Below are 20,078 nucleotides of genomic sequence, written 5' to 3'. Positions count from 1 at the left end.
AAACAAAAAAACAAAATACAAAAAAAAAAAAACCACAACCAAAAACAAAACCAAAAGCAGAACAGGAAAGGACATACTGAATAAAAGAATATCTGTTCTGGTTTTAGTAGCTAATGATATCACAGATGAACTAAATATGGGAAGTAACTTCAGATCAAGTGATCAGGACTTGACTTAATTAAAATGAAGGGAGGATTAAAAGTATGTCCTTAATTAAAAATTGTCTTTGAAAGCTAGCAAACTTGAGTATGTCAGACTGCTAGCAAGGCAAGTCAGCTGCACTGGAGAGCTGAGGGACTTGGAATACTGCAGAAACTGTGAGGTTTTGCAAGTACTCTAGCAGTCTGTATTTTGTGTCCCAAGGAAGGAGAAAAAGTTATCAGGAGAGGGTGACAGTCAGAGTTGCCAGAATTCAGGCTGAATGGAAGCTAGCAAGCCATGTTTAGACATAGAAAAAGGACATTGAGCCATATAAATAACTTGCAAACAGCAGGAGGGCTGCTATGTAATGGTGCTGCTTGTGCAGGGATCAAGCATAATTTATATGTTGTCTAAGTGCAAAAAAACCAACCAACCAAACAACCCCACTGCACATCTCCCCAAAGAAATTCTAGTGGTGACCATCAGGAGAGAAAAATCTGGATGTAATGGAAGCAGAGCTTGAATATCGTCACAGTGCTCCTGAATTGCACAGAAATAGCTAATCTTTATAACTGCTCACTCAGAAATTGAAGGTATGACTGCAAGCATTTTTAGCAAATCCTTCAACACACCCACTGTCCATCTCCAGGCATTATGCTTTGTGCTTCATTGTCTCAGCTATCTGGATCAGGAGTAGTTTTGCATTGTCACACCACTTGGCTTTGTGATTCTTGCGGGTTGTTTTGTCAATTCAGGAAGGTTTAATGTGTACAAACCTGAGAAGAAAGTTAAAGATGGTGGTGTGAAAAGAACTTTAAATGTGATGCCATGTTAGAAAACGACTTGAAGCATTTATTTTGGGGGTTTCCTGACTGAACAGAGATGGGAAGATGAGTTCAGCAGTTGTACTTTTTATGCCCTGACAGAAGGCAGTGGCATTTTTGGGACACTCAAGGGAAGAATTTTGTCACGCTGGTTAGGATAAAGTACAGGGTGATAGATTTAAGATGCTGAGACTGGAAGAAAGGGGCTGAAAGGGAGTGACTGAACTTGATACTCAGAAGGAGAGAAGGAAATGTCACAAGGGACTTTTGGATTTGCTATTGTAAGCATTGAAATCCCAGTGTGTTGGCATCAGTTGTAGGGAGAGGAGGAAGTGTTGTAGGGAAAGCATTTAGTATTGGGGCAAGTTAATTTATGTTGGTGACAAAATTTAAACCTTGAAAATCTGGGAGGTGAAATGAGGCATGTGTATAGGTGCAAGGAGATGGCTTAGAAGGGGAAAAGATGTGTCTGTCAATGTGGTTTCATGAGCTGCTTGATCTGATTAAGGCTCCTGGCCTACACCCCTCTCCTGTCCCTTACCACACATTCCTGCCGTCACCTGCGTGTCAGATCACCTCCGGCTGCTTTGGCAATCTTGAAATGGCATCAGAACTATCAATGTGGAGGTGAGCGCTAAGGTCACGAGCTAAAGAGATCACCCAAAGGTGTTGAACTGAGAATAAGAGCATGCCAGGGGCAGAGTTTTCAGGAGTGCCCATCGATACGATGGGCTGCCTAGAACAATCATCGACAGGTAAAATAGTGACTGATTTGAAACCTTGGTGAGGATGAGATGTCAGAGCAAGGATGACGGTCAGCAGTAACAAAAGAACCAGGAGGGTCAAGCAGGAGGGGATTAGAGGAAAGTCCTTAAGATTTGCATGGGAAGAGATCATGAATGACCCTGGCCAGAGCGCTTTCATTCAAAGGGAAACAGCGGAAGCTGGCCTGGACATGATCCAGTGTAGAACTGGACAAGAGGAAGCAAGTGCACTGGCTTCAGCCTATGCTTGCAACAAGTTTATAGATAAGAGAAAGGAGGAAAGAGTAACTGCTGAAGTAGGTAGGGCTGTCATCTTGTGGATAGCAGAAAGTGGGGGCGGAGTGAGAAGATGGAGGGCTTACTAAATGGGGACTAAGCTTGGCTAAAACAGGAATGTTCAGTTGAAGATGAATGGAAGAGGTTAAAGAATTTTGGATGAAGAAAGGTAAATAGTAAGTTGATATATTAGCAAAACGGATTTTTTTTTTTTTTGTAGGAATTAGCAAGAACCAATGAGAGAATGCAGTTGGAAAAAACAAGGAGCGTCATGGTTAATGGAAAAAGAATCAGCTGAACGAACTTTTTTTTTCCATTTAGTTGTAACTGATTTGAAGCAGCAGCCTGGTGCTGCTTTCCTTTTCCTCTTTCCATCCCCACGGCCCCGGCAGAGAGCAGAGCATGCTGTCGACATGTGCCGGTGTTCGGGTGGCTGCTGCAGAGTTCGCTTGGCTCTGGAAGCAGAGCGACGCATCCAGACTTCAGGGGCCGCACAACCTAATTGTCTGCCTCTGGTCCAGCTGCTGATTGACCCAATAAACTCTAATGAATCTGGATTCCTGCAGTCTGATTTGCTTCCTCTCCCGGTTATGTGCCTTTCTCTGTCCATGAAGAGCTGAAACCTGAGTTTGACAAAGGGAGTGAGAGGCGGGGGGAGGAGGGGAAGAAAAGGCAGATAACAGCCGAATGTAATCAGTGTTTTATTGCCATCCTCACAAAGTGGGAATGGCTTTAAAAAAAAAAAAAAAGTAAAGTAGGTTGGAGCAAGGAAAGTTAGTTATGGTGAGGTTATTTGACAGGAAATTACAAAATACAAACAGACAGAAGAAACACATTTTAAACCAGGGTAGGAAATCTCAGGTTACTTCACTGTGTATATTCAAAACCCCCAAAGCAAAGGCTGAAAATAGCAGTTTAAACAAAAGCTATCTTATCTGATAAAGGCATTTCAAGCACAAAAGGAAATTTATATATTGGGTTGACAGTCTTAAAATAAACTGATTGTCTTGATAACACCATAGATTTAATTGTGGGAAAAAATGGGGTTCATTTGTATGACCTGCAGACACAGTAAATTCCCATGTAAATTCATTCCTTTTCTTTCTTTGTACATTTCTTGTCTCCTAAGCAGTGTTTATCAGTGTTTTCCAGAAATTGTAAAGGTAGATTTATGCATGTAGAATGAGACTGATAAATATGTGCATATTTTAAAGACTTCCATGCAGACCAGATACGATTCATTTCCTGTGTTACTGTATGGAAACATATTAATGGTACTTCAGCAAGTATCATTCAGATTTTGGTAGAAATACATTGTTTTGGGATGAGGGTAGAATTTCCAGTACTAGTGATCAGAATTACTATTTTGTTCACTTCATTGTTAGTATACTTGCCATATGCTCTTGAATACTTGGTGTGTGTGGAAAGGAAACCATTCTGTTACTGCATCACCCTTATCCTTAGTTGAAAAAGGATTTACAAGTGCGAGGAGAGCAGAGCTCTCTTGCTAACACGGTTTTCCTGCAGCCCTGCTGTGGGTACCAAAGCTGCAAAGAAGAGCAAAGAGGGGGCCTTTCTGGTATATGGACTGTCACCGAGTCTTCTGTTATAAACAAAGTTATCATCAAAGAAAGGTGCTGTTTTTTTGTTTTTTGTTTTTTTTTTTTTTTTTGTTTGTTTGTTTTTTTTTTTTTTTTTTGTAATTAAGCAAATGCTACTCAATTACCAATGTTCTCCTTACCATTTTTCTTTAAAGTTTACTGTTGAGATTTTGAATAAACATTGCATCCGTATAGATATGTGTCCCACTGAGATAGGATATATATTATAGGCTTGATAGAATTTGATTTGCTGGGAGGGAGGCAGCAAGGAGTAGGGCAGGAAATAACTCAGATTATCTCTGTTCAGATCAAAGATTTAGAATACTGTAGGGCAAGTATCTTGCTTTTGACTGAAGCAGTAACAAGAAGCCTTAAGAGGTTTATAGGTATACCTGCCTGGCTGCTGTGACTTGGGACTTTGTGTTCCTCCTCTCTTCTTGCTCATCAGGCCGCGTATCTACAGCATATTCCAGCGCGGCAGGCACATCTGTGCCTCGGTGCTTAGTCATACCTGCTGGAGACATGTAAGTTTGGGGCTTTTTTCCCCAATTAATTTGTTCACTGTGCCTGTTGCTAACACTGAGCCTGCTTAATCTATGAACACAACAAAATAAAGTCTAGTAGGAGGGCGCTCACTTACTGGCTGTTACAGTGGAAGTTAGTGGTAGGTAATGTTTATCCTTGGCTGAGGTGCAACATGGCATCCTTATGGCTAAGTTGGGTAAGTGGCTGTTTTCATCTGCACTCAAATCTTTCACTCCTATAAGTGATCCAGGTATGCCTGGAGATCTCTTAGAGACCAGACTGCTCAGAGTTATCTGATCTCCTGAGGCTCAGAGAGTATCACTGAAGTATAGCACAAAGCTTGCATTGAGGAACATGAGGTTATAAGGCCTGGTAGTGTCCTATTGCTGGAAAATCTTGCTAGGAGTCCTGTAGAACTGTTGAGATCTGATGGGTCTATAAGGAGTTTTGTTCTGTTTAATAAGGAAATATCAGTTGTCAATGGATCATGAGGATTGGGTTGCAATATAAATATTCTGAACCGGTGATCTATTGGGTTTTACACTCAAAATAAATAGAAGGTGACACCTATGCAGGAAAGAAGCTTATTTTTTTTTTTTCCCCATTGATTTATGTCTTATTTAATGACCTCCTACTTTATCAGGATTTTGTAATTCAGCTGGCGACTTCGTGAGCATAAGTTGTGGGAGAGAAGTACTTTCCTCCTTAAAAGGGTAGAGTGTTGATGTCAGTATGAATCACTAATCTAAAACAGCGAGGAAAAAATAGAAGGAGAAAAGGAACTGAAAGCAAATAAAATAAGAAATGGAGCTAAAATATATTTCATAAAAGCATGTATTGAGTCTTTGGAATACTGGGAATAGAATCAGTCATTTTTGACTGACTCAATTTTTGGTGGTATTTTTTGTATTCTGAAACCCTCTACAGTTTCTCCCTGATACAATCTGAAATGTAGATGTGGTACTGTTGTAAAAGGAGATCAATAAAATGTAGTGTCCCATAGTCAGCTCTCCAGAATGCTCTTGCAAGTATTGGGAACTTGTGTTTTTCCTTTCTGTTTTTTCAGTAATGATCAATGCAAACTGACATAACTGGTAGAAGATTTTCTTAAGATTAAATAGCATGTTTCAGACATAGCATCTTTGAAGAACCCCAAGATCATGTAAAAAAAAAAATGTTGGCTGTTACTATGAAGTGTCTTTTATAATTAACTTTCCTTTTTCTTTTTAAATTTGAGACTTGTATGAATGAAATTTAAGGAGATGTCTTTATCACAGGTGATCACGATGATACATCATTTGGATTGTCGTACTCCTAGGTTATAGCTGTTATTTTAAAAATACTAAAAATGGAAAATGAAATTTTGGAGATGCAAAGTTATGGCCTTATAACAATAACACAGGCTAATCCTATGAATAGGTAGCAAGCACGTCCTTTGAATATGAATAAATGTTAGCTTTAACTTCTTAGCTAAAATAAAAAGAAATAGCCAAAGTTAGGACACACAACCAATTTGAAAGTTTAACAGTTTTACTGGTTTTGCCTTCATAATGATGATAAAACAGATGGGCTCATTTAAAAAAAAAAACAAAAAAAAACGCTGTTTTGCTGAAAAGTGGGGAGACTGAGAAGATTCTGTTTGCTGATTTTGAAAGGTGTGCACATGAAGCTCATTGTGACTATTGGGAGTAAATAAAGGGTAGGTCAAGAAGTATAGGGTTAGTCTTGTCTTCTAATTTTGGTTATAGCAGTTACTCGAGAAAGTCTATGCCATCAAGCATGTTTTCCTGGTGACAGAACTGAGATTGTGTGTAGGTGACTGACTTTTGAGATAAGAGCAAGCTGAAGGGAACCGCGGTAAGGACCCAGCTCTCCCGACAGTGATGTTCATGCCTAACCCACTGAGAAGTGCTCCAACCAACAAGGGCACTTCTGCAAGGCTGAAAGACCTACCAGTTGGATTTTGGGTTTTTTAGATCTGTTCAGCATTCTAAAATATGGCTCATTTATTTAACTCATACCCCTGCATCTTCAAAACTCCACTGTGGGTAAAGTTTGAACTAATTAACCACTAACAGATGTAAACCACATTCATATCCAAACCATATGTTATGCTTGTAGTTTATCTGTACTTGTTTCCTTTGAAAACAATGAAGGCTGAACGTATATTTTGCATGTATATGGTTTTAGTTTTGCAACTTTTTTTATGGTTTCCAAATATAGACAGTAGTGCAGTTTGTTTCAAGGTGTTTTGAATAGAGTATCTGGCACATTTCCAGCTTCTTTCTAATCAGTCACTGGCTGGCTTTTTAAAAAATTTAATTTGAAATATGAAGTGAGTATTTTTCAGACGCACTTAATGCAGCTTCAGTCTAGGACTCTGGAGTCTCTAGAGATTGGGTGATAATTCGTGATCTTTGCTCCTGAAGAAGAGTACTGTGAAACCTTGTTACTCCTTGTTACAAAAAGCCAACTTTCTTGTGAGCAATTCTAGTTTTAGGGAGAGGGGAGAAAAAGGGATTGACAATAAGATTGAATTTTATTTTGAAGCTTCAGGAGACAGAAGGTCAAAAAAATGCATAAACGTATTTTTAAAAAATCCAAGACTTTTCAGACCAGTGTCATTCCAGTTTTATTGGTATGGCTTGAATGTTCATGGATTAGCAGTGTTACTGCACATTCACAATGACGAAAAGGTTCTTCCTCCAGGGTTTTACGCAGTAGGGCCACAGGCTTGCAACTTGTGATGGGACAGGGAGGTGTTTTTGTCTATTGTGGGATAATGGCAATTCATTGTATTTATTGTGCAAGGCAGACATACTTCTAAAAGTCTCCTTTTTATTCCCTTCTCCCCATTCATGTGAAAACTCAGCATTTTGGCCTGAGGGAAATAAGCTACAAAAGAAGGTATCAAATTTTGCAACCGTTGGGGTTGCAGGTTGATGTTGCTCCTTGAACCCCGCCTGAGCGAGTGATCTTCTAGCAGCTGAAGAGGGGGAAAGGGAAGGGTAAAGTTTCCCTGGTGTTCTCAGTCTCTAATAGCTGTGGGATCTGTGTTCCATGTTAAAACACAGTTTCAGAATTATTGTATTCAAACTGAGTAACACTTAAGATATGTATTTACATAATATTATGTAAGGGTTTACCAAGTAGTTTATTAGAAGTCATGAAATATTATTTATAACATTTTAACTGCCTATAACATTTTTTTCAATTAGTAGCCCAGTATAGAAATTGATTTTTGTGGATCAGTTTAAATGAAAATGTAGAAAATAAATATTCTAATGTGTTGTGGGGTTTTTGGTTTTTGTTTTGTTCTTTTTTTCCAAATAGATTTTTTTTTTTAATTTAAGTAGAAAAAAGGAAAGATCCTTATTTATTCCTATATTCTCAAGTTATCTCACAAAACACAAGCTGATTTGAGTTATATGATGGTATAACATAAACCTAAGCCTGAACAACATAGGCATATGAAATTCGTATCGAAGGGAAAAAATATATATCTATAAAAAGATATATATTTTAAATCAGATGAATGCTATTATCAGGGTAAGAGTAAGTTAGAAAATAATTTTTTAATGCTGAATACCAGTGCATAGTAAAACAATGTTATGAACTATCCCAGCATACCAGATATTTGACTTCTCTTAAGCAATATTTTTTTGTGTACAAATGGTGTGATGCAGGTGGTTATAAAGTAACAGCAAATGCAGGTTTTTGGCACAAATGTGAACAATTTTTACAGGACTTATAGCTATCAAATACTTGTGCTGCAGATTTTCTGTCTGAATGTACTAAACTGGTTGATGTTTCATAGACAGCTACAGTAGAACTGGTATTTGCTCATGTCCTTTTTGTCTGTGCCCTCATCTGTTCCCGTTGAAACTACCTACTCGTGACCCTTGTGTTACCAGTTTAAACTCTGTGTCTAGAACTGCTTCACCTTTCTCTCTCAAGCTTAAGCAGAGGCTTTAGTCTTTGGGATCTCAGTCTTATCATAAAACCCCCAACTCATTTTCACTGCTTTAGTTTCTACATTATTCTACTGGGTGGAAGATGGTCAGACCTGGGTGTCTTCCTGAATTTGCTCACAGGTAACGCATGTCAACTTTACTCTGTTTCTGAAACAGTCAAATGTAAAAAGCAAATAGTATTTGAGATATCAATATGGTCTCCAAAGAAGCCTAAAGCTTGTCCAGAATTGTGTGTTATATTAAAATCAGGCTGAGCTGAATTTTTGAGATAAGTTTATTTCCCCAAGCAAAATTTTTTTTTTTTTTGTAAGTCTACTTCAGCCAAAACATGTTTTAGTTTAGTGCAATATGTAATGAGAAGAAACTGGGTAGAATATTATGTATGAAGATACAGCTACAATGAGTAATATGAATTATTAAGACTTGGACATGAGCCCGAAGTCCTGAGCAGAAAGGACCATGTGGGTGTTTCTCTTCCATGCGGTCTCTTTTCCAGCAGGTTTGGCGCCAGGGTAATCTGACAGCTGGTTCTTAAGCTCAACAGTGTTTAGTAGTTTTTTTTAAACCCAACCTCTTTAATGACTGATAGCAATTGAAGCATCAGAGTCAAGCAAATGATAACAAATAAAGGCCAGGAGACTGGTTTATGTGTCTCCATGCTCAGTTCCTTCCAACCTCTTCTCCCAAGCATTCTGCCTACCCACAGGGGAAAACAATTCCTGCCAGACCTTGCTTCAGGCTTGCCTTGTACATACATCCACTGGTACTGTCAGCTATATGACAAACACCCCAGGCAGTTTCAAGCATCTTCCTCAGAGAACTACAGAACCAAAGTAACCTGTTTCTGTCACGGTAGAACCTTGGGAATGAGAAAGGAAGACTGAGCTTTGCTGTACTGCTACTGTTAGCGATGAACCCTGTTTTCATGAATGAGTGTGGGAGTCCTGAAAAGACCAGAGGAGCATTTGGGTTTGCAACCAATGCAAGGGGATTATTGAATTCAGAGGGGTCTTTCCCAGACTTCCTGGAAAGCCATGAAGAAAACCTGGCGCCAAGGAATGAAAGACACTGCAAGAGTTGAGTATAGGACGGACCCGCTTCTCCTTGCTGTATAATTTGAATTGTGTTGCAGCAACTGGATCAGGTTTTTAAAAGCTTGGAGGAAGGCATCTTCCAATAACCTCTTACAGACTGTGAACATACCTTTTGCAGAACTGGGAACAGATTCTGGGTCACTTTTGAAAAACAGGTCAGCGTTGGACTATAACGAGCAGCCTGTTTGGTTACAGCTGCTGAACACAACATATGTGCTGCCCTGCATATGGTAATGCTCTGTCCAGCTGTATTTTTCATGAAAATACTGAGGATATTGGAATGGAAGCAGAAACCCCTTTATTTTTGTAGTAGAGTAATTCTGAAAGGATTTTTTTCCACTGCAGCAGCTCTGTCTCCGTGCCTGCCCCTGAGGAAGGTTTAACACAGTTTGGAACTATTTCCACTCGTAGTCAAGAAAGGTAAACCCTGTGTAAGGACAGCTATTTATTGGAAAGCTAAGTAATATGCCAGACAGTCTCCATGTATGATTTTGTCAGGTTTAGACACTGGGGAAGGGATCAAACTGTGGAAGAAGTTGTCATAATAGAAACTGTATAAATACATACCACTAGCATGTAGAGGTTTTTAAATATTTTTAAATGAGGTCAGATGTTTTTAAGTGAATTACATATAAGAGGTAAAGTTTAAAGGTGGTCCCCATTGCTTAAATGCACATAGTCCCAAGCCTTTTTTCATCTCTGATGGCATACTCTCTTGGTGTACTCCCAGCTCTGTGGTGAGGGTGGTACCTGGATCATGTTTCCCTTCAGCCACCTACTGTTGCTTTGTGGTGTGCCCCTTCTGAGATCTCTCCCACTTGGATTGAGGTGTGAAATGAGCATGTGGTGTTATTTCTTCTTCCTTTCACTGCACCAGCTCACCTATCTGAGGAAGATGAGAGATCTAAACCAAGGAATCTTAGCAGTGTACTAATGATGGAGACAGCAAATCATAGGATCATTTAGGTTGGAAAAGACCCTTAAGATCATTGAGTCCAACCATTAACCTGACACTACCCAGCCTACCACTAAACCACATCCCGAAGTGCCACGTCTACATGTCTTTTAAATACCTCCAGGGATGGTGAGTCAACCACTTCCCTGGGCAGCCTTGTCCAGTGCTTGATAACCCTTTTGGTGAAGATTTTCCTAATATCCAATCTAAACTGTCCCTGGTGACACCAACTTTCTCCAACTGGATTCCCTCCCACGGCTGCAGCCCTTCGCGAGCTGCTCCGGCGTGGGACACCCCCGCATGCTGCAATCCTCCCAGCGCTGAATTACAGCAGCGGGGCTACCTTTTCTCACAAGACCCCGGCCTTCTTCGGGCACAGCACCTTGATCATCCAGGCGAAAAACCTCACAGGCCATAAATCAATGTCTGCTCTACTGTAGATCTCCATGGGTGGCAGGGGGGGCCGCCCTGCCGTCTCCCCACAGGATACAGGGGGGTCTCTGCTCTGGCACACCTCCCCCCTCCTTTCTTCCTCCGTTCCTCCACTGACCTTGGTGTTCACGCAGCTGCAGCAACTCCTCCTCACCAGTCGCACTGCCTGTCACCACGTCCCTTCTTAAATACGTTATCACAGAGGCGCAGCTGATGGGCTCAGTTTTGGTGCAGAGGTGGAGCTGACTTGGAGCTGGGGGAGCTTCGAGAAGCTTCTCACAGGGGCCGCCCCTATAGCCCCCTCCCCTGCCACCAAAAAAACCCACCACTCACTCAAACCCAGGACATAAAGTCAAAGGCTTTACTAAAATCTACATAAACAACATCCACAACCTCTCACCTTGTCATAGAACAGATCAGTCCAGTAAGACCTGCCTTATGTAAAGCCATGCTGACTGGGCCTGATCACCTGGTTGTCTTATATGTGCTGGGTGATGGCTGCTCCATAACCTTCCCTGATAACAAGGTCAGGCTGACAGGCCTCTAGTTCCCTATATCCTCCTTCTGGCTGGATGTCATATTTACTAACCTCTAGTTAACTGGGACTTCCCCAATTGGCCAGGACTGCTGATAAATGATTGAAAATGGCTCGGTGAGCACTTCTGCTCGCTCCCTCAGTATCCTTGGGTGGATCCAATCTGGCCTCAGAGACTTGTGTGTGTCTGAGTGGTGTAGCAGGTTGCTAACCATTTCCCCTTGGATTATGGGGGCTTCCTTCTGCTCTCCGTCTCTGTTTTCCAGCTCAGGGGGCTGGGTACCCAAGAACGACTGGTCTTACCATTAAAGGCTGAGGCAAAGAAGGCATTAAGTACCTCAGCATTTTCCTCATCCTTTGCCACTATGTTTCTCCCTGCATCCAAGAAAGGATAGAAGTTCTTTGAAACGTGGCATTTTCTGAAAGCATCGTGGCAGAAATCCTGATTCTGCTTTGGTGCCTCTGCTATGGTATCTGAGTTTTTGCTGTTTACCTTCTTTTATGCCTCTGCAATGTAACTGCTTCTTCTGAGAATTTATTTCCTTCCACCGTCAATGTTTTTGTCTCAGCACTTCTTATGTGCGATGTAGTTTAAAAGCAAAATGTTTTCAGGTGATTAGGGATCATGACTGTACTCCTCATTTTCTAGGGGCCTACTATGAGACTTGTGGGTATGATCCACATGCGCTACTGAAGCTGACTCGAATGGTGTGACAAATGTAAGTATTTTGAAGACACTTGGCCCTGCAAAGTCTCCGTTTATGCACTTGGAATTAACAGATGCTTTAGTATCCCCGTGTCATGCCCCCCCTTCTCTAATGTTTATACAATGATATCATTCACTTCCTCATACAAAGATGATGTGAAAGTGAATCGCTTAATGTTTGTAATGCATTCAGATGTTGTTGTGATGAGCAGTGTAGGAAAACCCACAAGCAAATGAATAATTCATTGTTCAAATCAGGCTCTGAATAATACACAGTAAACAAGACATGGGACTTCATACTGAATAGTAAGAATAAGGCCAAATAATTAATGATTGCTTGTTCAGTTATCACTGTCCATTCAGAGTACTGAAAGGGAGTGGGATCCTGTGGAAGGAGTGTGGTCATGTCCTAAAGGATTGTATGTTAGTGTATGATTGGAAAGGATAACAAAGATAAAATAGTTTCTTTTATTATTTTATTTTTTGCTTTCTCCCAGTGACCTTCAGTATTTGTTATGATGTGTGTTTCGGAACAGAAATGAAGTGTATTAGACATTCTAGATTGCCTGATTTTAAGTCTATAAGACTCCACTTAGAATGATGTGATAATGTTTGGGAATCCTTATCTCTTCTTTAATTCTATTTGCATAGTTTCCTGCCATGCAGTGATTCCTTTTGGTCGTTGGTGCTTAAGCATCAAATGAAAGGTGCGATACCCTCTCTGCTCACTGTGGAACAGGCTCTGGATATAATTTTTTAGTTTGGACTTTATCTCTTGATATGAAATGATTTGAAGAGAAGCTAATGGCAGAGGAGAGTTAAACTTTCCCCTGCATACTGGCTGCAAGATAAGAGTTTAGTTTTGATGGAATTGCAGGTACTGAAATAGCTCGTTCCTGTGTTCAACCTTGTGACCTTCCTTTGGATGATAGCTCTGAGTGTTTACATTTTGAGGGTGAAAAAGAAAACCGAGGGAGATATTTGAAGCTGCACTACTCAAAAGTATGTCAATAATTCAGGCTGAAAGATAGCTCCTCTAGTAACCAAAGTCACCTGCAATTTTTTATAGTCCTAGAGCATAAGCCATCCATAACATATAATCAGTTCCACTCTGCAGATGTGTCCTGGTTGGGGCTGGAATAGAGTTCCTGTTTGTTTCAGTTGCTGGAGGAGCTGCAGCCCCCTGAGACCCCAGGGGCTCCCCAGGGCCCAGTGCCCTCACCTGTGTGTGGGGGCGGGGGGAGCACAGCTGGAGGGCTGGGCCCCGATTGGCCGATATTCCATGTCATGTGACACTGTGCTCACTATATAAAGGCAGGAGTGGGCCAGGAGGGGCTGCCACTTCTGGGAGTGTGGCTGTGGGGCCTTGGTGTTTGGGATGGCTGGCCGGGAGCAGGCGGGTATCGGTCGGAGGGTGGTGAGCAGCTGGACTGTACATCACCTGCTGATATTGCTGTCAGTGTATTATTCTGTTACTGTTATTAAACTGTTTTTATCTCAACCCGTGAGTCTCCCTTTGCCCCTCCGATTCCCTCCCCATTCCCCAGTGGGGGGGAGGGTGGGTGAGCAGCTGTGTGGTATTTAGCTGCTGAGTAGGCTCAAACCACAACAAGATGGAACTGATGTTTTTTTTCCCAACATCCCCTCCCTACTTCCTTAAGCTGATTCTTTAAAAATCAGTTAATGTAATTTGATCAATTTAAACTACTGAATATGCTGAGATAATTATACCCAAATTCTTGCACTTCACTGCTTCTGGTGACAATAGTTATTGACAGTGCAGCATTAAAGATAAACCAGCATTTCCATGACAAAAGTTGTGATTCACATTTGCCATTTTTTAAACCTTTCAACTGGTTTTGAAGTAGCTTTTGCAGAATGGTGAATTATAGTTTAAAATTTGAGGGCTTCATCTTTTTCTCTTGAAGTGAAGAGTCTTCAGTCCATTTATTGGTCCCTAAAGATGAATTTTGTATTAAAAAAACACTAAGGTGCTGAGCTGTTGGTTTAATTTAACAAAAGTGTGTGTGTCATGGTTTGAGCCTGGTCAGCAGCCAACCACCACGCAGTTGCTCTCTCCCCCTTCTCTTCTGGCAATAAGAAGGGACAAAATGAGCCAGGCTTGGGGTTCAAGATAGGACAGGGAGGAGAAAATCACCCTTTATGGTCACGAGCAAAAGGCAGACTCGTTAGGGGAATTAAAAAAGAACATACATTTATTACAGACACTAACAGAATTTAACAGAATAGGACAGTGAGAAGCATTGCCACATCTTGAGAACACCTTCCCCCCACCCCTCCCTTCTTCCTGGGCTCAGCTCTGCTCCCGATATCTCTACCTCCTCCCCCAGTGGTGCAGGGGCAGGGAATGGGGGGGTGCAGTCAGTGCTGCCACTTATTCCATCTTCGGTGGGGGGAGCTTCTGGAACTTCTTACACTGCTCCATCGTGGTCCCCCTCTCACAGGAGACAGTCCTCCACAAACTTTCTCCAATGTGAGTCCCTCCCACAGGCTTCAGCGTTCCCCACACTGCTCTGTCATGGGTCACCAACTTTCTCCGACTGGATTCCCTCCCACGGCTGCAGCCCTTCCCGAGCTGCTCTGGCGTGGGACACCCCCGCATGCTGCAATCCTCCCAGCGCTGAACTACAGCAGCGGGGGCTGCTTCTTCCCACACAACCCCGGTCTTCTTTGGGCACAGCACCCTAATTATCCAGGCGGAAGCCACAGGCCACAAATCAGTGTCTGCCCCGTAGATCTTCATGGGTGTCAGGGGGAGCCGCCCTGCCGTCTCCCCACAGGATACAGGGGGGTCTCTGCTCCGGCACACCTCCCCCCTCCTTTCTTCCTCCGTTCCTCCACTGACCTTGGTGTTCACGCAGCTGCAGCAACTCCTCCTCACCAGTCCCACTGCTCGTCACCACGTCCCTTCTTAAATACGTTATCGCAGAGGCGCAGCTGATGGGCTCAGTTTTGGTGCAGAGGTGGAGCTGACTTGGAGCTGGGGGAGCTTTGAGAAGCTTCTCACAGGGGGCTGCCCCTATAGCCCCCTCCACTGCCACCAAAAAACCTCTCCACTCACTCAACCCAGGACCGTGTGCCAGCTCAGCTTTCTGTTTATTTCCAGAAAAAAATCTAGTTCCAGATTTTGAATGTATGTGTTTAACAAGATGTGGATAGTTGTTACAGTGATGATGAGTCCAAAAAGTGATTTGAGTGGCCACTGACATCATTGCGTTCTTCCATAAAACTGTTCCTCGAGAGATCATGACCTATATCAAGGCCCTTAAGGAGAACTCTATAACTGGGAGAAAGTCTCTTAGGGTCTAGTTTTCATAAATACTGAAGTCTAACCATGTCATAATGTCTTTGGGCCATGCATAAAAGTTACCTTTGGGGGCAGACTGAGTTTTATAGCTCTTTTTTGAGACTACTACCCCTTATGAGTTTATTGACATTCCCAATGAAGTTTGTAAATATATTTAAGATCTCCTTTTTATTTAGATAAATATTAATGTAAACTGCATGCATATTTAAAGCAAACTGGAATGACCATGTACTCAGGTGTAGATGTGGTTTAAGAATGGTGTGTATTTGTGTGAAATTCCTGAATCAGGAATCACTGTAGCACAAGACCTCACAGAAACAGATAGGTTTTCTTCTTTTGTGGCGCCTGTCCCCATGCTTTTCCCCTCTTTGGCTTCATGACTTCATTGCAAGACCACTGAGCACAAACATGTCCAGGAGACAGCCATAGCCCATGGTGATATGATAACACTACTAAGTATGAAAAATAGCAATTGTGGCACACACATTTTTAAAACCAAAGCCAAATAATGTTTGAAAAGCAATTTTGTTATTTGGCTCTTCTGGAACAGTTCAACAAAATGCTAGTAGTTCAGAATATGAGGGCAAACTTTGAAAAGCCCTGCAGAATAGCTGAGTGATTGGAAGGAAACACCGGATCCAATATAAAAGGCTAAATCTTCATTTTAGGATTGTGGAGAAATACAAACCTTAAGTACATTAGCAAGCTGAGAAATGTAATGAGAGGAGGAAACTTTGTTTCCCAGATTCCAAAGTTGGCAAAGAAGAGTTAACACACCTTTTATGTCTTTTACTTTAGAGTATGTAATCCTTTCTGTTCTCTATCAAATACAAGACTTTCAAATGATGAACTCATCTTTCACAAAGATGGGTCAAATTATTATGCCTGAAGATTGATACATCCAGGGAGTTCTAAGTGTAGTTTCACTGGCCTTCTACAAGAGATGAGTTTTGGATGTTAACTGATACTTGCTTCTGCCTCTGCCTTTTCTTAGGGTCTTGCATAATTTCTGATCTGAGTTCATAGTGAATCCAATACTTCATCAATCTGAAAGCCAAAGGTGGATTTCAAAAGTTGAAGCCGAAAGTTTGGAGGGGTTGGAAACAACTTATGATGAGCTATGAAGCTCAGAGACAGAAGGTAGTGACTTTAAGTACCTGAAGTATTAGCGTGTGCACCTTTATCTTCTGATGCCAGTCAGTTCTTTGCAAGGTGAAAGAAGTATGTAAGCGACTATGTGCTTACTTTAGGCCTGCATGAATGGAAACATAAATCAACTTGTGTTGCACTGCTTGCAGAAGTAGTCAGGAAGAGAAACCAGAGGTCTCCTTTCTCCTCTTGTTCAGCTGACCTGGGAGTATGAGAAAGCTCATTCACGCATACAGAACTCTGCCTGCTGTCAAAAGTACTTCTGAGCTCCATCTTTAGCCTACTTCCCAAAGAAAACAAGACTTTTGCTTCCCCCTCTACCCTCCACCTCTTCTGCCTCATCTGTTCACTCGGTAACCTTTTATTGTTTTGACCTATTACAGGAGAGTTGGGCAGGGCTGGAAGTGGAAGCACTAAAAATATTATGAAATAAGGGACTGGCTAGAGGAGGAAGATAAATTATTCTGTTCTGAGAGATGTGTGAGCCTACCAGGTCTCTGCTCTGCTTGGCCTGAGAGCTTGGCTAAACCTTTTGAACCACGGCTGTGGACTTGCCATTGCAGGGGCTGGGTGCCTCTGTGCCCAGCTGGGAGTTAGCTGATGGGGGAGGGATGTGGGGATCACTTACGAAATGGTGTAAGGGTGGCTGGGATTCATCATTGGCCATAAGTTAGAATGAAACTTAGGGTTTATTACTGGCACTATTTACAGAATAACTTGGAGCTGTTCTTTCAGTCTGTAATAATACATTTAGCCTACTTTAGAATGTATTGTTATAATTTTCATCAGATTGGCAATTAAAAAAAACATTTTATTTCCATCTAGACTTGATAAAAGCAGAAACTTACTTAAAATATTTAAGTCTAAGCCCTTTCAAAGGAGTGTTTCTTTAAATAAATACATAACAGCGTTTCAAACTCCAAGAGGGTTTTTTTTTTTAATCTTATAAGTAAGTGTCCTTTGCAGTTATGTCTTTCATCTCATGGGAACTGCTTGCTCCTTGTTTTAATCCCAAAACGTCATCAAAGTCAGTGGGAAAGAAACACAAAAAAAAAAAAGTATCTGCAACCTCCAAAATAAAAGCTCAATGTATTGTGATTGAGCTGGGCAGAAATCCTGTCCTGGTACTATTACATTTTGTATAAAGAAAGATGGAGTGTTAGAAGAAAAGAATTTTCAGGGTTGGACTTTTTAACTTCATTTGTATATGGATTTAGAATTCTTGTTCTTTTCACCAAGAATCACACGTGAAATATGTGAGTAACGTGCAAAGTGATGTCTAATTTTGCCCTCCATGGGAATACAACATGGTAGCTCTTTGGTGTAGGAGGAAATCAGAAGTGCATATCAGAAACATCTCCTCTGGTCCATTTGGAGAAGAAAAATCAAGACTGTCCTCTTTCCATCCACCGGGAAAATCCACTAACTTGATGTTCTTTAGTCTGAGCGAGTTCTCAAGGCCATCAAAGTAATTTTTTGAAGCCTGTGGCCTTAGTATTCTTACAGATAATAACATCGGGCCCATTATGTCCTACTCCTTGATTTTTCTTTTGGCTTCCTGCAATTTACATCCCACTGTCCACTAATATTTTCTGTGTTCTTTTAAAACAAATCAAATAACACTTCCTATGTTGGCTCTGGACTTAATAAAAATCAGACATGCAGCATTTGGGACTCTTAAAATAACAAGTTTTAATACAAAGATGTGAGATATCTTTTGAAATCTGTGGTGGATGTTTGTTTCCTGCTGGGCTTACTTTAGGAATCTAGTGCTAGCATTAAACCAAGGGGAAAAATGTTTGCTCTTTCATCTGTGTGCCACATCCCATCCAAAATCACAAACAGTTCCTTTAAATTTCTGATCTTTTTCCCCTGCTGGATGTGCATAATACGCATGCCTGTCTGACATATGAGACAGCCAGAACCTTTTAAAAAAACAAAAAGAAGGAAAAATTGCTAAGCCCTGCTTGTGCTTCTTGTCTTAGGCCTCATAATCATCTGCTGTTTGGGAGAATGACAAGTGTCTGAATCTGTTTTGATTTAATAAAGATGCAGCTTCTCCTTTTTCTGAGGAAACCTCTTTCTTACCAAGTCAAAACTTCTGATTTTATTGGGAAAACAAAACACAGGTTAAAATGTTTGGGGAGCAATTACCTTCCTCATAGTAGAGGACCCTTTCCCTTATTTTCATACTGCCTTTGAAAACAGAAGTAAGTATCTTCAGACATATCACCTTAAAATTACAAAATTTGCTAAGTTCAAACCCAAGTGTGAATTTCTGTCCTTAACACCTGGTGCTGTAACTCTCGTAAACTGTAATATGTAACATGCAGAAGGATTTCTGGTTTTATGCAAGCTTTTATGAAACTATGTGGCTTCAGACGTTCAACTGCTTGGATCACATCAAAAGGCTCGGATCAGAGTTTAAAGAGTTTCCACTTTTTTTTTTTTACAAGAGCCCATCTTTCTTTGAAAAATCATCTTGGGCCCATTGTGCTATAATACAGATTACACATGAAAAGCATATTTTAGAAGAATGTTACGGAATTGAAAAATGTAACATTGAAAAGTTTGATGCTAGAATTAGTTTTGGCCCTGTAATCTCAGTTGGTATGATGTATGTAGGCACTATGATACAGATTTTAATTATATGCTTGCATCTTTTTTTTTCTGTAGTTTCTCTGCCTTATTTACATAAACATCCCTTCTCACCTCTCCCTCCCCTTAAAGAGAAATCACTCTTTAAACTGAGAAGCTATTTGATGGTTTGTTTTCTCTTTATGCAGTATGTGAGCAAGTTGCACTATGTGCTGTTCTAGCCCTGATATGAGGGAAAAATAATTAATTTTTTCCTACAATTCTCTGTGGTACTTCAGTAATTGAGGAGCAGAGAGATCCTGTATAGCAGCACCTTTTTAGTTGCAATGGCAAGGGAAGCCCTGTCAGCACAAGCTTAGGGAATTTATGCATTGAAATTTAAGTTATTTTTACAAGGTGTGTGCACACAGATTTTTATTTTCTACCACGTAGAGAGATCAGGGAAAATTCTGATGTTTTTTTTTTTTTTTTTAAAAAAAAAAAAAAACAACAAACAAAAACAACAAACTAAAAACAGAAACAGCAGGCATGTTCACAACCAACAGACCTTTCATTGACACATTGCCGGTTCCTGATCCAAAGCAAGTGTGTTCTAAAGCTTCCCAAAGGAAATGCCACCAGAATTTTACAGAGTGTATTCTTCAATTAATTTGTCTGTGAAATCTAAAGTTTATGTTTATAGGAAAGGAAAACTTGAGCCCAAACAGTTTAATTTTGCTGGAAACTGAGTCTTTGTGATTAAAAATATCTAGCTCACTTGGTAATTGGGGTATTGGTTTTGTACAAGGCTGAGAAAGTGTATCAAATCTTTGATTTTCTTCAAAATGGCATGTTGTTAGCATGTTCAAAATACTCTGCATGTAGTGGACAATAATCAGCTGTGCTGTCCTGATAAGTGTATGCTGGCCACGAACATCACTTGCGGCAGGATGGGGTAGAAAGAGTGAGGCTGTGCTGTGAAACCTGGCTCGGGTCACACTGGGTACTGAGCTCTCCATCCTAATGCAAAGATATGAACGGTCTTCTGTATTTCACATTCCTGTGTGCCTTATATAATCATGCTTTTCTTTTTTTGTTATGGTGTTTAGTAGTAGAAACAAACCAGAAATTATTCTGAAGCAGTGTGAGAGTTCATTTTAAAAAATCGGATTGTTTACTCGGTGGTCTTCAAAGCTA

General features: G+C 40.9%; 1 long non-coding RNA gene across 5 annotated transcripts in view; it reads left to right on the top strand.

The window, feature by feature from the left end:
* The window catches only part of LOC116963168, a 264,806-nt gene that overhangs the window by 150,384 nt on the left and 94,344 nt on the right, over positions 1–20,078 (top strand). For 4 of the 5 annotated variants that reach the window (XR_006166889.1, XR_006166888.1, XR_006166885.1 and 1 more), the window contains one exon: positions 11,771–11,840. The exons of the other annotated variant lie outside the window; for it this stretch is intronic. This is a non-coding gene — a long non-coding RNA (uncharacterized LOC116963168). The remainder of the gene's footprint in view (positions 1–11,770; positions 11,841–20,078) is intronic. 5 annotated transcript variants of the gene reach the window in all.

The sequence above is a fragment of the Tyto alba genome, unplaced genomic scaffold (genome assembly GCF_018691265.1).
Source record: "Tyto alba isolate M040663 unplaced genomic scaffold, T.alba_DEE_v4.0 Super-Scaffold_48, whole genome shotgun sequence".
In the NCBI taxonomy this organism is placed as follows: domain Eukaryota; kingdom Metazoa; phylum Chordata; class Aves; order Strigiformes; family Tytonidae; genus Tyto; species Tyto alba.
Note: the sequence above shows the minus strand (reverse complement) of the source record. Positions and strands in the feature narration are given on the sequence as shown.